Source organism: Thamnophis sirtalis, unplaced genomic scaffold (assembly GCF_051295495.1).
Source record: "Thamnophis sirtalis isolate CommonGarterSnake01/CBP01778 unplaced genomic scaffold, rThaSir2_p1.2 scaffold_9, whole genome shotgun sequence".
Lineage (NCBI taxonomy): Eukaryota > Metazoa > Chordata > Lepidosauria > Squamata > Natricidae > Thamnophis > Thamnophis sirtalis.
This window is the reverse complement of record NW_028261389.1, coordinates 53543115-53560928: the sequence shown is the minus strand read 5'-3', so window position 1 is coordinate 53560928 and position 17814 is coordinate 53543115. Positions and strand designations below refer to the sequence as shown.

Below are 17814 nucleotides of genomic sequence, written 5' to 3'. Positions count from 1 at the left end.
TTACATTATAAAAATATATAGGATATATAAATATACTTATACTATATAAGTTTGCTTTCACATACGTGTATGTCCACTGGGTAATATCTATATGTATCTATGAGACTATATGTCAGAAAGTATAAAATATAAAGGTCTTTAAAGTATTCTATATAAAGTTCCAAGTCTAGTTTTAAATGAACAGCTATACAGTAAATAATAGCTATACAGTATTTTATATAATTGTATCAGGTTACTTAGATTGCACAGATTTCCAGAAACTTGGAAAGTTCTTTTTCGTCGTTCTTATTGTTGCATCAGCTTCTCCTCCCTTAATGTCCAGGATATTGCCTTCTGTCTATTTAGCACAGTCACTATCACAGTTCTCTCCCTTCCCCTGCCAGATCAAATCTCCATTGTCTTCTTCCCAGACAGAAGCTTCTTATAGTTAGTTTTTTCCTTTTTTGCAATCTGTTTAGTCTGTTTAGTCCCAGTTTAATAACAATCTCAGCTCGTGTTCCTTCTGCCTGTGGTAACTGTCCAGCAAGCTCAAGTCATCAGCACATTTCCTCCATTCCTTCTCTGAATGTTAACTCCGTCTTCTCAAGGCTCTGCTCCCACCACTAAAATGCCCCCTTTTTTTCCATCTTGGAGACTCACTCACCCGCCAAGCTATAGGTTCACGCTTCCTGCGAGTCACCCCAGTACTTCATTCCAACTCCTTGAACTCCACCGATACTTTCAGCTGTTTCCCTCTTCTCGCTTCCTTCTCCATTTATCAGGCTGTCACGCCTCTGGATCCAGCCATAAAGGCCAGTCTCTCTGGCGCCATATTTGAAAGTGATCCTCCAAGCTTCCCCTCTCTATCACTGGCCCCTCTGAGACCCAGCTCTGCCTTTGCAAGCCTCCTGGCACGGAAAACCGGGCAGAGTGAACAGATTATTATTTCTGGGTAAAGTTTTTAAAAACACACACTAATATCATCAATATCATTGCATAAACCATATGGCATCTGACTATTGTTCATTTTGGTACAAAACCAATATTAATAAATAAAAATTACTACATTAATCGAATGAACATAGTCTAGTTTTATATATATTAATATCAGCTCGTATTCCTTCAATTTTCAATTAATCAATATTTACTACATCCTTCTAATAGTCATAGTCTGGTATTATTATATATTGTATTTTTCAGAGTATAAGATGCACCTTCCTCCCCCCCGAGCGAGTCTCCACCTGTCAGCCTCTGCTTTGCTGCTGCTTCGGCTGCCATTGAAACGGGGAGGGGGGGCATGGTATTTGGGAGGGGATTACTAATTGTGCTGGAGGAAGATTCTGGAGTTTCTGCTGCCTGTCTTACTGCGCATGCGGAGGAGGTTCCCGCACCGACATTCCATCTTGGTGATGCCTTTCGAAGTTATCTCGCACCTGACACTTAGAAGAATTATGATTGGATTGTAACTGGGATGCCAAGGGGTGGGGAATTGGTTATTCTATATATCATTTGCTTTCGTGCCTAAATAATCAGTCTTCGCTTTGCTACGCTTCTAATCATTTATAATTAGTAAAAGTACACTTGATTTCTATCAATGGATTCTCGTGGTTTTCTTTCCTAATTATTCAATGGAGGAGTGCTGACACCACCGTCCAACCCCGACGAACTGCATCCAGGACTCTCTGAAGGAGGGGGTCAGACCGGGAGGCTTGGGAGATGTCTGAGGCCGAGAGGGGACATGCGAGGTTGTCCGTCAAGGCAGCGACCGAGATACTGGGTGCTGGGTTAGAGACAGGGATGGGCAGCAGACAATGGCTAAGGGAGTCAGCGTGGCCCATGTGTTTGCTGGGGCGGTAGAGGAGGGAGTAAGAGTAGGAAGAGAGGAACTCTCCCCCTTCCCTTGTCTATTGTGAGCCGCCCTGAGTCCTTCGGGAGTGGGCGGCATACAAGACAAATAAACTAAACTAAATAAACTAAACTAAACTCGGACCAGCGACCCATGTGGGGAGAAAGAATAGGTGGGGTGGGCCAGTCACCAGAAAGGATGCCAAAGAGAGGCTTGTGGTCGGTCTGGAGGGTGAACTTGCGACCGTACAGGTAGGAGTGAAAACGTTTTACCCCCACAACGGCTCAGCTTTGGACAAGGTGTGAGAGTAAAAGGCAATCGGGGTTTCTGAACCATCGGGGTAGGCGCCGACACCCATCACAAGCAAGGATGAGCAGGAGGTGCTCGTCATATTGGACGAGCATGGGGGCAGAAGTCAAAAGGGCTTTGACAGCCACGAGTGCATGCACCTCGTGGTCTGTCCAAAGCCAAGAGGCGGAGGCATCTAGGAGGCGATGGAGAGGCTCTGCAACGGATGCCTTATGGGGAATGAAGGAAGCATAGAAATTGAGGAGCCCCAGGAATGCCTGAAGCTCCGCCTTAGAAGAGGGAGTGGAGGTGGAGGTAATGGCCTCAATATTGGAAGGGGTGGGGTGGATTCCTCTGGAATCCACGAGAAACCCCAGGAACTCAACAGAGCGGATGCCCAGCTGGCACTTGGAGCATTTCAAGTGCAAGCCAGCATCCTGAAAGCGAGAGAGCACTGCCCTAAGGGTCTTGACGAGTCCTGATTGGTCCGGGGCGGCAATCAGGACATCGTCAAAATAGGGCACCACACCCGGGATGCCATGGAGCACACGCTCCATGAGTCCCTGAAATATGCCAGGAGCTATGCTGACCCCGAATTGCAAATGGCGGTATTTGAAGACTCTGCGGTGGGTCACGATAGTTTGGGCGGTAGCAGAGGCCTCATCGACGGGCAACTGCTGGTACGCTTGGGCCAGGTCCAATTTAGCAAAAATCTTGCCCTGGCCCAAGGAGTGCAACACGTGTTGCACGACTGGCACGGGAGAGGGATGCACCTGCAGAGCCTTGTTGATGGTTGCCTTATAGTCCACGTAGATCCTCAGGGATCCGTCGGACTTCAAAGGCAACACAATGGGGGTCACAATGGGGCGTGATCTACGGGTTCCAATATGCCCTGAGAGATCAGTTTATTGATCTCCGCATCTACACGAGCCCGCAGGGCGAAAGGAATCCGTAGCGCCTTGAGGTGGATGGGAGCCACCATAGGGTCCAGATTAAGGGAGATGGGGTTGCCTTTGTAGCAACCCAGGGCATCAGAGAAGATGTCATCGAACTCTGACAGGAGGGAATCTAGGGAGGAGGCGAGGCGGAGAGAATTAATGCTGGCAATGCTAAAGCCAAAAGCCCTAAACAATCTAGCCCCAGAAGGGAAGCAAGGAGGCTGCGGACTACACCAAAGGGCAAGGAACCCTTAAACCTCCCATACTGGACAGGGAACTTCCCGCAACCCAGGATGGGGATAGGATTGCCCTGGTAGTCCCTCAGGAGGCAGTTTGCAGGGGACAGCTGGCTCGGCGTAAGATGTGGTAGCAAAGCATGCAGAGTGTCCCAGGACATAATTGAGCAGGCCGAGCCCATGTCCAGTTCCATTCGGCAGGGGCGGCCGGTGAGTAAGATGTGGAGGTGCATCTTACCCCAGCTACCGAAAGAGAAGGCGGCGGAGTCGGGCTGTCAGTCGGGCAGAGGGGCCTCGGGATCGGAGACAGTGTAGCACCCCAGGCGGGTGGCAGGAGGCTCTGGAGGTGGATGTCGGAAGGCTGCAAATGGGGCAAAGAAGCAGACAGTGGAGGTCTCGGACTGCGAGCGTCCCCCGGAACGGAGCGGCAAACAGCTGCGATGTGGCCCTTCTTACCTCCTTTGCGGCAAAGGGCAGTTCGGAAACGGCAGGAGGCCCTGGAATGGCGGCTGCCACAGCTGAGGCACACGCTGCCATCCTGAATGGGCAGAGACTAGAGGTGGTCAACGGAGGAACCAGCAGCAGCATAGGGGTCGTCGACCATCATTTGGCAATGCACAGCGGAGTGAGGCAAGGCAGGCATCGCAGAAGGAGGAAATCGCCGAACGTCGGGGGTGGACTGGCTGGCCATTTCATATGCGCGGGAGTACTTAGATGGCGTTGGCTCATAGTGGAGCTTGAGCCTAGCCATGAAGAGGTCAAGAGGCATCGTATGCACTGGGGTGCGGAAAGAGCCCTGGCGGTGGCAAACATTTCTGGGCCATAGTAATGGAGGAAGGTGCCCTGTCTGCTCCCCTCAGGGAGATCGGAGAGGTCATGAGCCTGAAGGAAGACCTCGAACCTCTCAAGAAAAGCATCCCAGAATTCAGCCTCTGGGCAAAAAGCGACGAAAACCGAAGAAGGAGCCAAGGCTGGGATGATAATGGGGTCCGTGTTGCTCATCCAAGGCCATGGGAGCGGTGAGTGCCTCCACTTGCGTACTGGACCCGTGCCCCTCCTGGCTGGTCGCAAACAGCAGGGAGGTGACACGGGGCTGGATCCAGACGATAGTTACCACCTCTCTTCGGGAGGGAGCCTTCCCACCTCTTTTAAAGGTGGCGGAGGTGAGACCCCTCCTGAAGAAGCTGTTTTTGGATCCAGCCATTTGAAGCAACTACCGTCCAGTTTCCAACCTCCCCTTCGTTGGAAAGGTTGTTGAGAAAGTGGTGGCCTCTCAGCTCCAGCGGTCCTTGGATGAAACCGATTATCTGGATTCCTTTCAGTCTGGATTCAGGCCTGGCTACAGCATGGAAACTGTTTTGGTCGCACTGATTGATGATCTCTGGAGAGCCAGGGATGGGGGCCATGCCTCCATCCTAGTGCTCCTTGACCTCTCAGCGGCTTTCGATACCATCGACCATGGTATCCTTCTGCGGTGGTTACGTGAGGTGGGAGTGGGAGGCACTGTTCTTCAATGGTTCTCCTCCTACCTCTCTGACAGGTCGCAGTCGGTGTTGGTCGGAGGGCAGAGGTCGACCCCTAGGCCCCTTAAGTATGGGGTGCCACAGGGCTTGGTCCTGTCCCCCCTCCTATTTAACATCTACATGAAGCCACTGGGTGAGATCATTCGCCAGCACAGGATAAAATACCATCAATACGCAGACGATACACAGTTGTATCTGTCCGCCCTGTGCCAACTCAGTGAAGCGGTTGAAGTGATGTGTCAGTGCCTGGAGGCTGTCAGGATCTGGATGAGTGTGAACAAGCTTGCACTCAATTCCGACAAGACCGAGTGGCTTGTGTTTTTCCCTCTCAAAGATTGGCCCTGTATTCCATCTCTCAGGTTGAGGGGTGAAATTATACGCCCCTCAGACAGGGTTTGCAATTTGGGAGTCCTCCTGGACCCACAGCTGACTTTAGAATATCATCTGTCGGCTGTGACCAGGGGGACATTTGCCCAGGTTCGCCTGGTGCACCAATTGTGTCCCTACCTGAACCGGGAGGCCCTCAGAACAGTCACTCACGCCCTTGATGCCCTTGTGACCTCAAGACTGGACTACTGTAATGCGCTCTACATGGGGCAGCCCTTGAAGAGCATTCGGAGACTTCAGCTTATCCAGAACGCAGCTGCACGAGCGATTGTGGGTGCACCTCGGTACACCCACGTTACACCTATCCTCCGCGAGCTGCACTGGCTGCCTGTTGGACTCCGGACGCGCTTCAAGGTGCTAGTTGTTACTTTTAAAGCTCTACATGGTATTGGACCTGGGTACTTGAGACCGCCTCCTGCCAATTACCTCCCTACGACCAATTAGATCCCACAGATTAGGCCTCCTCTGAATACCATCAGCTAGCCAATGTCGACTGTTGACCCCTCGGGGGAGGGCCTTCTCTGTGGCTGCTCCGGCCCTCTGGAACGATCTCCCCGTGGAGATTCGGACCCTCACCACCCTTCAGGCTTTCCGCAAAGCCGTCAAGACCTGGCTGTTCCGGCAGGCCTGGGGCTGATGAGTTCCCAGCCCCACTTGAATTGTTGTGATCGTTGCGTTGCTTTTAATCTGTTTTTTGTATTTTGTCTTTGTTTATTTTTTGTATTTCTCGCTTCCCCACTTGTTTGTTAGCCGCCCTGAGTCCCTCGGGAATAGGGCGGCATACAAGTATAATAAACATACAAACATACATACATTATCCTCATCGCCAGTTTTAAAGACGAGGCTCTGAGGTAAAACGAGTCAACTTTATTGAACGAAGAACAGGCAACAACTCAGAACACGAACGAGAGCGGAGCCCGCCTGACAGCTATTTATATTTGACAGCTGTCAGGCGGGTAGCCAATCGGCGGCCGGCATTTCTCCCGCCGGCCGGCTGGCACACCAAAGCCAATCAGGAGCCTGAGGCTCTGGCCGCGCCTGCCGGCTGCATCGAGAGGACGCAACAAGTATTGAGGGTTTTCAATTCAGTTGCATAGAATGTGAAGGATGTGTTTGTTTTATTTTTATAGTTTTCTTACATATGATGTACACTGAAGATGGCATTTAATTTAGTTGTATGAGGTGCAATGACAATAAAGTAAACTAAACTAATTTCTCTAACTTTTTCAAATGCTGTTATTCCTCAAGTCTCTACGTTTACCTCCTTCAGCTTCTCAGATTGCAGGCCAACCGTGTTATTAACTTAACAATTGCAGTGATCCACTTAACAACTGTGGCAAGAAAGGTCGTAAAATGGGGCAAAATGCACTTTACAGTTGTTTCACTTAGCAAGAGATATTTTCTCAGTGACCAGCTTTCCGTAATTTTGTTTCATCAAGGTACTAAAGGTAGGACAAAATGGTGCCAATTTGTCTATTCAGTCCTCAGTAGTCAAACTCAACCTGATAACACCTAAATTCAGTGGGGTTTACTTTTAATAATTAGGCATAAAACTGAGTAATTGAATTCTAGGCTTTTTTGATTGAAACATTAGCTAGGAAGAGTGCAACCCCAGCAACCAAGATTATCAGGTGTACAGATTCCTACAGTCAATAATAGATTGTAAAAGCCAAACTACTTTGCTTTTTTGCTTCACTTTTAGGCTAATTTCCAGCACTTGTGCAGGGAAGTTTCTTATGCGACTGTCTAATGCAGTGGTCTCCAACGTTGGCAACTTTAAGACTTGTAGACTTCAAGTCCCAGAGTTCCTCGGGAGTTGAAGTCCACAAGTCTTAAAGTTGCCAAGGTTGGAGACCACTGGTCTAATGCATTTCACTGCCAAGGTAGCCAGGAAAGAAATGTGAGCGTTTTAAATCCATGCATTCTAATTTAGTGACAGTATGAGAGAGAACACGCTTGTCCAGTCATTGTGTGTGCAATGCTATCTATGTGGGAGGCACATTTGCATTGGCACAAAGTTAGCCTGGCCATTTTTAATGTCAAGACTATTTTCACAGTAGATCAGAGTTCACGGCTTCTTAAGCTTTAAAACATAGAAACATGTTTTTATTATTTGGAACATTTAAAAAACAACACAATAACCCAACAGACACCAGACTACCTTTAAGCAGTAACAATGAATTGATACAAGGAGCCTCTTATTTTCATGCTAAAAGCTTAGGGCTGAATTTGAGCAGCACGTTGAGGGCCAGCGCGTACATTCTGCTGTACCGGAGAAAAGTGCCACTTAACAAATCTGCAACGAGGCAGTAGGCGCGCAAATCCTGCCTCCTGCATTCATTGCATAGATATGCTAAAAAAGCTCGATCCACATGCCGCGTCTGCAGCAGCGGCCGCCGTCGCATGGCTAAACTTTAGGCCGACACGGTTAGAGAGGCCGGGAGGATGGATGGATGGGCGGGCGTGCCTCTGCGAGAGCGCGTACCCCGTCACAAGGTGTGGCGGAAAGCCTGACCGGCCGACGAGGACACGACTCGCGCGGTGCCTGAGGAGGACGAACCTCGCAGGCGCGCAGCCCTCCCCTCCCACCGCCTCTTGACTTCGGGCGGGCGCGCGCCGGGGCTGCCTCCGTAGGAGCGGAGAGGCGAGAGGCTCGAGAGCGCGTCTGCCGGCTTTGCTTTTGCTTCGCCTGGCTTTGCTCGAGCGAGCCTTTCGCTATTAAGCTGGCGGGGGAGTTTGCGCGAGAACCAGCGGCTTCCCCAGCAAAGGAGGAGGCGCTTTCTGTCGATGCTCTGCAACCGGAGGCTGTGAGTGTTGCATGTCTCTTAGCATCGGGGGGCGGGTGGGGGGGGGGTGGATGTTTCTGCGCTGCTTTCCAGCAGGAGTTTCAGGCAAGCTGAGATGCGGGGCGGGGCGGGGTGGCTGTCATCGGTTCGATCTCCTAGAAAGACCCTGGGAGACCCGGGGGCTGAGTAGCTGCTCCGCAGCGAGAGCTGCGAGCTAATCTTGGCTCGCGGCTCCCCATGGCAACCGGCAGCCGCCGTTTTGTGGGGGCAGACTCACCACCGCCTGGGATCCACCCTCTAGAAGCCAGGCGGTGAGGAGGGAGAGCCGCTTCCAAGTTCCACCTGCCTTTTCAAGAGGCCAAAAACCTAGGCAGCAGGCGGATTATGTTCACCTCTACTACCCGTGATAGGGCCTTAAAGGGAAACTGCAAAGATCCCAGGGCCAGCTCAATCCCGTGCAAAAATCGCCATGCCTGGAGGGGAGCGATAGATCGAGAAGGAAGGAATCGAGGCATGTCTTCCTTCATCTCCTTACGGCCACAATGTCTGCCTGCTCCTTCTGCCTCTGGGTTTCCCTTTTTGGTTTGGTCTGAAGGTGTTTTGATGATACGCGGCATTGAATATCTGGTTTTCAGTCAGGGCTTCCAGTTGTAGCAACTGAAGCTCATGTCATCTAAAGGCCTAGCATTTCTGTCATGCACTGGAGTCCTCATGGTAATCTCCCTCTTCCTTTCTCTTGCTGTGTGGGTGTGCCTCAGTTGTGCACATCCATATAATGACAGCCAGGCTTTGGCACAGCAGCAACATCAGCCAATCCTTCTTAGCATTCAGGGCTGGGCTTAAGTTTGGGTGTCTGGCTCAACCTGCTCTGGCACAGCCCCTGAAATGCTACAGGTGTGAGTTCTTTTTGAGCAAATGACAACTGGGGAGTTGTTGCATTAATACCCTGTGGTGACAAAATAGTCAGCAGGCGAATGTGCTTGGTTGCAGTTGAAAGTGGGAGTCTGAGATTGGGTGGTGCCTTGTTGTTCCTTTGTAGCTGACATACCCTTTGATTATATTCTCTGTTTAAAAATTAATCCTTGTTTAAATTGTTGAAACACTTCAGTTGTGCTTTCTAATAAATAGCAAAATCCATATCTAGAGTAATCTAGTTTAAGGGGGTAGAGGGCCAATTAAATCAGCATGCACTAACTGAAAAAAACTTTGATTTTCTTTCCCTACTTTGCTGACGGTATACTTTTGATTTGGCTTTTTTGCAAATAGCACAATCCAAATAATTGTCACAATCTTTTACATTCAAACCTACAGCTAGATCAGGCCTTTTCTGTAAGATGCTAAAGCTTGCATGACCCAGACTTCTGCACAACAAATGCACATACCCATTATGCTTTGGTTCATTTGAAAATATTGTTTGCACCCTGTCACCAGTTTCCTTGTAAATTGTTCATTTTCAAACTTTGTTCACACATCTTGTTATTATTTATGATATTATATGCAAAAATTACCTTATACCCTCAGCAAGACACACTCACAAATTGTAATCTAATTCTGGTACACATAAAACTTTATCGAATGATCTACCAATACATGGTACATATACAGTTCCTTGCCCTTGCACAAAAGAATGATTATATATTCCTAGGCAGCTGGTCCCAGACTAGAAAAAAGTTTTGGGTTATTTACAATATGCTCACTTGTCCCACTGTCCAACAACTAAATGTCTTTAGTGTCTTTGTTGTTTGCCTTCACCACAGAAATCAGGGTGTCTTCTTTCTTCTGTCTCTTTGCTTTCTCTTTTTTTAAAGTTTTTTTTATTTTTTATTTTCAAAACAAACACAACACATAAAATCTTCCTTTTTTACATACTGTAGAAAGTGTATCAGTTGGTTACAAAAGACCTTCGTGCATCTCTTCCACAGTCATCAAGCATAATTCATATTAACTCAAGTATTTTAACTCAGATATTTATACATGTTACCGTCATCATACCTCCATTTTCATTTGACTATAGTTGTTTAAACATCCTTCCTCATAAAATATACCAAGATTTAATACATAACCACATACTGGCATTTCATTTATTATTTCTAAAATCCTCCAATGAGACTAAATCCTTATGTCCTATTCTAGCTAAACATCCATAATATTTAATAACAAAGTTTTCTATCCTTCTTTCCAAATCACTGTTTACAATTTACATCTCATTTCCTTTTATTGTACCCGTGTATGTATGTATGTATGTATGTATGTATGTATGTATGTATGTATGTATGTATGTATGTACAATAAAAGGTACTGTATGTATGTATGTATGTATGTATGTATGTATTCTGGGCTTATAACCTGTCAGGGAATTGCACAGCCGGTGTCCAAATGGAGTCAGAAACGCTGATAAGAACTTATGGTTTTATGTAAATAAATATATTTACAATAAATAAGTAGCAAACAGGAGAATCATCAGGTAAATCAACACAACATCAGAAGGCAAATTACAGAGAGAAGACATAGCACACAGGAAAAATACAGGAAACAAGGAAACTCCCCCTTTACATTCAGCAACCAATCACAGCTAAGATTCCCTCATACAGTAGCCAGCTCTCTTTAACCAATTAACTATACTGTGTGTTCTTACTCATTGTCCAACGTTCCAACTATTAAATATCTTAACACCATTTAACCATACTGTGTTTTTCTGAAAATAAGACCCAACCAGAAAATAAGCCCTAGCATGATTTTTTTAGGAAGCTTGTAATACAAGCCCTACTTCCAAAAATAAGCCCCTCCAAATAAGCCCCACAATCTTTTACATTCAAACCTACAGCCAGATCAGCCATTTTTTGTAATAGGTTAAAGCTTGCATGACACATACCCCTATGCAACAAATGTGCATACCCATTATGCTTTGGTTCATTTGAAAATATTGTTTGCACACCAACGGTGTCTGGCCTCAGCCTGCTGGTCCCTTGGCTGTTGCACTCCAGGGCTGCACAGCCATCACACCACAGGTGAGTCTGACCACTGCAACTGCCAGGCCAGCCCTCCAGGCAGCAGGCAGAGGCGCGGGGAGAAGCACACAATTTGGCTTGCCATATGGGCCCTGGGTTTGCCTGCTCCATCATAGCCACTGTCAAGCAGAGACAGACGATGGGGCAGAGTGGGTGGCTGGCCACAGGAGTCTCATTCCGAGTGTGTAGCAGAGCTGGAGGACGATGTTGTACAGCAGAGGCCAAGTGCACAGGGGCAGCAGCTTGATGCCCCCTGCCTCGCCACCTGCCTTGTCTTTCCTCGTGGCAACAGCAGCAGCAGGCAGAGGCAGTGGTATGGGGAGGCACGCCTTCTGGCTCACTGGACGTACCGCGTGGCTGCCTGACCTGTTGTAGCTACAGGCAAGCAAAGACAGACAGGATGGAGGGGGTACCGTCCCACTGTTTTTGCCTGTGGCCATGACTGGACAGGCAGCCATGTGATGTGTCCGGTGGGCTGGATCACATGCCTCTTCCCTGCTCTTCTGCCTCCGCCTGGTGCTTGGACGGCCTGGTGGTTGCAGCACTGCGACTCACCTGCCCTACATGGGCTGTGCAGCCCCCAGAATGTGCTGGCCAAGGGGCTGGTTGGCTGCAGCTGCTGCCAGACACCATTGCCCCTCTTGTGCTTGCTGCCTCTTCTGCATGCATGGGGGGGGGGAACACATCTGGGTTGATGAGGCTGATACCATGTTTCTTCAAAAATAACCCCTAATCCATCTTTTGGAGCCTATATATGACAGGATCTTATTTTCAGGGAAACATGGTAGAAATCTGGTTGGTAGTTGTATTGGAATGTCTGGAACCAATCTTATGATTCATACTGCTTATATCATTTACTTAATGCCTAATGCATGAAATATACTTTATGGATAACATGTTAACAGCAATATCATAATCAGAATAGAGCTGGAAGGGACCTTGGAGTTCTTCTAGTCCAGCCCCCCCCTGCTCAAGCAGGAGATCTTATACCATTTCAGAAAACTTATTAAAAACATCCAGTGATGGAGTGCCAATGATTTCTGGAGGCAAGTTGTTCCACTGTTTAGTTGTCCCCTCACTGTTAGGAAGTTTCTTCTTAATTCCAGGTTGCTTCTCTCTTTGATTAGTTTCCAACCATTGTTTCTTGTTCTGTCCTCTGGTGCTTTGGAGAATAATTTAACCCCCTCTTCTTTGTGGCAGCCCCTCAAATACTGGAATGCTGCTATTATGTCACCCTTAATTCTTCTTTTTTTTAGCCAACCCCTATCCTGCAGCCATTCTTCATATATTTTGGTCTCCAGGCCTTTAATAATCTTAGTTGCTCTTCTTTGCAGTTTTTACAAACTCTCAACATCTTTTTTGTAATGTGGTGACCCAAACTGGATGTGGGGTTACTAAGGTTTTATAAAGCGGTACTAATACTTAATGTGATTTTGATTCTATGCCTCTGTTTATACAATAAAGGGTTGTATTACCTTTTTTAGCTGCTGTGTACATTGCTGACTCATGTTTAAGTGATTGTTCATTAAGGCTCCAAGAGTTAACATAGTATAATTATTTTAAATTGTCAGATTTTAAATATATACTGTAATTGAGAGGATAGAATGTAAGAACCAATAACATTAGAAAAGATGATGGGGCTTACCGTATTTTTGGAGTATAAGACGCACCGGAGTATAAGACACACCAAGGTTTTGAAGAGGCAATTTTTTAAAAAAAGTAGGTAGGTAGATAGAGGGATAGAGATGGAGAGAAAGAGAGAGAAATACAGTAGGTAGGTAGGGAGAGACAGAGAGAGGGTAGATAGGTAGGTAAGTAGGTAGAGGGATAGAGAGAGAAAGAGAGGGAGAGGGAGAGAAATGCAGTAGGTAAGTAGGGAGGGAGAGAGAGAGAGTAGGTAGATAAGTAGATGTTTCCAGGTGTATTTATCCATGTGCTGGAGAAGGAAATCGCTGACAATCTGCAGCACCTAAGACTTCTTTTCTGCTGGCACAGCACTTGATCAATGTAATTCTCATCAATCAGTTAAAGAGCTTTCCAAAAGGAAAAAAAAGTTTTTTGCACTCTGCAAACCTCCCCAAAACGGCCTGTTTTTTGCAAAAATGGGCCCATTTTTCTTAAAAACAAATTCATGCATAGCCTTATGGAGGCTTATAGAGTGGTGCTGGGGGTTGGGGGGGGGCAAAAAACGGCCCATTTTTTGCTCATTTCTGCCCTCTCCAGCCCCCAGAAGCTCCCTGAAAGCCTCCATAAGGATATGCATGGCTATTTTGGTGAAGGGGGCGGGGCTTTGGGAGGCAAAAAATGCTGTATTCGTTATATAAGATGCACCCAAATTTTCAGCCTCTTTTTTGAGGAAAAAAGGTGCATCTTATATTCTGAGAAATATGGTAATTTAAAGTTTTAGTTTGCATTATCAAGCTAATAAAATTCAACTAAAGTCTGTTTTTTAGCTGTGTAAGCTGAAAAAAGAATATACATGTCATAATCTATATACAGTACAGATTAAATATTTATATTTAATGCATCTGTATGCATTAAGATTTGCATGCAGATTTTAAAATATCAGAAGATGTAATTTAAAATAAAATTTATTTTCATCAAATATGATTGATACTGATAATATGTGTGTAAATACCACTTTATCAATTTTCCTTGAAAAGTTTTCTTTGCAAGGCTAACATGATGTCTTTCAAGCTTCATGACACTGTTCTATGTTGATGTGGGCGTACATTTAGGCTAGCTGCATCGCTTTCTTCAGAACCACTAAAGGCTGACTGAGCTTTTCACTTATTTACCTCAATAGAAAACTGAAAGGAAAAAAGTGAACAAAAGAAGTCTGTTTTCCCTGTCCCACTTGCTGGGCTGTTGTCTTTGCCCTTTTCAGTGAAGGAGGGAGCAGAGCTGGGTTAAAGAGCACTGAAAAGGAATTCAAGTCTTAAGTAGAAATTTGAATGAAAATTTAGTTTGAGTGCTGAGTGCATTTACTGAATTGAAATTTTTATATCTATTACAGTTTTAAAAGATATGATATGAACATAACATCATTGGCATGGATTTATTTTATGATAGAGCATTATAATTAACATCTAGCTATTTGACAAGAAATATGGCAAGTGTAGCAAGTATTGAGATGTGGCTTAGACATGAGGCCTTGTGTCCATTTACACAATCAGATGTTTTTGTTTCAGACTGTTATAGTACCTACATTCTTATCCATTCTGCCTTATCAATATAATGGGCGTTGTTTTACAACCTTAGCAATTTTAAATTGTGTGCATTTCTACTAGACTTACCCGACATATTTGATTGTGGAATTCTGGCAGTTAATGTTTCTATGTTTTCAAGTTGCTGAGATTGAGCAGCATTGTGATAGGATACAGAGTATAAAATAGGGATATAATTTATTTATTACTTGATTTACTTGATTTTTATCCTGCCTTTATTATTGTTTAAAAATAACTCAAGGCAATAATGCTCCTTCATCCTATTTTTCCCACAACAGCCCTGGGTTCGGCTGAGATATAAAGTCACCGAGACAGTTTTCATGGCTAAAACAGGATGAGGACTGACAGTTTCTGGTTCCTAGACCAGCACCTTAACTTCTAAACCAAAAAAATCTTAAATGTCAATGAATTACTGGTAATAATGGATATTATTATACTTTTGGCGGGTTTGATGCTTACCTTTGCTTTGTTTGTTTGAGTTTTACTTTGTTTTTGATATCCAACCAAGAACTATTAAGATTTTTTTTTCCATAAAGTTTTTTATTTTTCATTTTCATAACATATAATCACATGTATATGATTATATAGTATAATACATCGTATTGCATTATTAAATGTTTACATCAATTCATCTTACCATCAACTCCCCAAAAGAAAAAGAAAAAAAAACAGTTATTGGCTCTTCTGCTCTCCATACACTATATTTGTGCGTTCACTTTCTTCTCCCTCTCTCATCCCCCTCCCTACCTCCTTTCTTCTCTCTGTCCTTCTTCCCTTCTCCACTTCCCCTTCCTCTCTCCTACTCCTCTCTCCCCTTTCCACTCCTCATTTCTCTTCTCCTCTATCCCCTTCCTACCCTCTCTCCTATCCCTATTTTCTTCCCTTACCTCTCTCCTTTTCTTCCCACTCTTCACCTCACTTACTTGGTGTATTTCAGATTCTGAGCAAGCTCCATTTTATGTTGATGGTATTCATAGTTCCTTTTCAATGTACATATTTAATTTTAAACATATATTCTCCTTTTAAAAAAAAGAAAAACAGAACAAAAAAGTATACATATATAGTCATTGTACTTTTAAATCCCCCCCCCCCAGCCTAATTTTGGTCGAGATGTGGACCTGGTTACAATTCCCAGCTATTCTCATTGTTATCTTTATATAATTATACATCTGTACGCGCCCCCCAATTTGTGATTCTGCCTTTAAGTCTCAATAGTTTCCCATTATAACCAATTTCGTTGTATTTAATTACAATGACAATAAATATTGTACTATACTATAAGAGTATTTCATGTTCCCTCTCTAATTTTTCCATGTCTTGGATTAGATTACCTTTAGTTGTCTATGAATGGCAAACCTCGCTGTTCAATATTCATTTCAATTCCCTTAATCTATTGTATAGAATAACAAACGGTAAACATCTCACTTTATTTCAACATCTTAAAAGTTCTATGTATTATATATCCATGTTTCATATATTTTAACCCATGCTTAGTTGCCCTTCTGTTGTTGTTTCCAGTCAATTTGCCACTCAGTTTAATTATCATGTATAAAAGTAAATGGCAAACCTCTGTTTTACAGCCTCCCCATGTCAGTTTCATATTTATCCACATTTCATATATTTTGGGCTTTGTTTAGTTGTCTTTCCATTAATTATATCCAACCAGTTAGCAACTCCATTTTATTGTCATGTTTTTCACAATCTCCCCACATCAATATCAATATCATGTTTATCCATATTCCATATATTTCAACCTTTGCTTAATTCAATTAATTGCTTAATGCTTAGAAATTCAAGTAAATGAGGGCAGATACGATATTGTTGCCATTACAGAAACTTGGTGGGATGAAACCCACAAATGGAACATACAGCTAGAAGGATTCAAATTATTTAAAAGAAATAGACCAATATAAACCTAACCTAACCTAACCATCTTCAAAAAAGGGAAAAAAATAGATCCAGGAAACTACAGACCTATCAGCCTGACCTCAATCCAGGAAAGATTCTGGAAAAGATAATAAAGCATCGAATTAGTGAACACCTAGAAGTAAACAAAGTAATAGCCAAAATCCAACATGGGTTTGTCAAAAACAGATCATGCCAGACTAATCTTATTGCATTCTTTGACAGTGACAAAATTAGTGAACCACAGGAATGCCATCGATATAGTTTACTTGGACTTCAGTAAGGTATTTGATAAGGTAGACCATAACCTACTACTAGATAAAGTAGAAGAATGTGGATTAGACATCATCACCACCAGATGGATTCGTAACTGGCTGACCAACCGCACTCAATGTAGTCCTCAATGGAACTGCACCTACATGGAGGGAAGTATGGAGTACCCCAAGGCTCTGTTTTAGGCCCAGTACTCTTCAACATCTTCATCAATGATTTGGATTCAGATGTGCTTTCTATTTTCTATGTTTCAGGGCTGTTCTATATTTGACATGAAAAGAGCATTTTTACCATTTGATTTGATAGTTTCTTAAAATAACTCCAGAAAAGAATTGGCATTTTAAATGGTCAAGTTAGCAAGTTTTAATTAAGTTGAGATAAGTCGCATTTTTAATATTATGGAACATGCAGGAATTCTCAACATTTAAAGCCTCAAAGGTTGTCCCCCTCTTATTAAAAACTCCCACTGATGCATGTGCTGGGAGAATAAGGGCTATCATGTTTAAATATTTATTAATTTAGTTTAAATATCCTAAAAATAGCTCATTTAACACTATGACTAATTGGGAACAGGAAAAGTGAGATCTATCCATATGTATAAGATTAAATTAGATGTCCTTTTCCACAATATTTGCTCATTTTAAATCAAATGTGGCTGAAATCTTAAACTGAACTCCGTTTAATGTTTAAACTTCCCTGGATGTAGTTGGGCTTCCTTCTGAATAAACGTGCATTGGATTGTGCTGTTATGTAGAATTAAACTAAGATGGGGATCTTAATATTAATTTTATTTAAAATAGCAGTGCATTTTTAACAAAACACTCCTGTGAGAATGAAAACCAAACACAAATTGGGATTGTGTAAAGTGTAATTGTTGTATCAATTTATTGCTGATTTGTTCACTTGCTGCCCCCCCACCCCCCACTGTTCTTTCCTTGAAGTTCCTATTTGCTGCAAATGTTGCAATCCTGAGAAGAAGAATGAAATGATCTGGAAATCCCAGCTGTGTAACTTTAGCTTTTATTTCACCACCACTTGTTTTGTTGTTTAAAAAGAGAATTAGATCTAAACAAACTATAAATGTGATCTAAGTGATTTGTACTTTGGCTTTTAAAGATAACCTCAGCTTAGCATTATACTTTGTTAGATGTTTTTAACAAAGACAATATAGAGCAGCTGCCAATTAATTCAGTACAGTCTTGTCAGTTTAATATTGTCAGCCTCTGCTTTGCTGCTGCTTCGGCTGTCATTGAAACGGGGAGAGAGGGCATGGTATCTGGGAGGGGAATCATTATGTGCTGGAGGAAGTTTCTAGTCGCTGATTTGACCACCTTACTGCGCATGTGGAAGAAGGGAATTTCCCGCCAAGGCTAACTGTCCGGCATTCCATCCTGATGAGACTTTTTGAAGTTATCTCC

General features: G+C 44.1%; 1 protein-coding gene across 25 annotated transcripts in view; it reads left to right on the top strand.

The window, feature by feature from the left end:
* The first annotated feature begins 7773 nt into the window (after positions 1 to 7773).
* The window catches only part of NRCAM (neuronal cell adhesion molecule), a 134004-nt gene continuing 123963 nt past the window's right edge, over positions 7774 to 17814 (top strand). For 9 of the 25 annotated variants that reach the window (XM_087723590.1, XM_087723587.1, XM_087723584.1 and 6 more), the window contains exon 1: positions 7782 to 8004. The gene's annotated coding sequence lies outside the window, so the exon portion shown is untranslated. Of the gene's footprint in view, positions 8005 to 14511; positions 14634 to 17814 lie in introns of those variants that run through there. The other 16 variants (XM_087723600.1, XM_087723597.1, XM_087723604.1 and 13 more) reach the window with 6 other exon arrangements.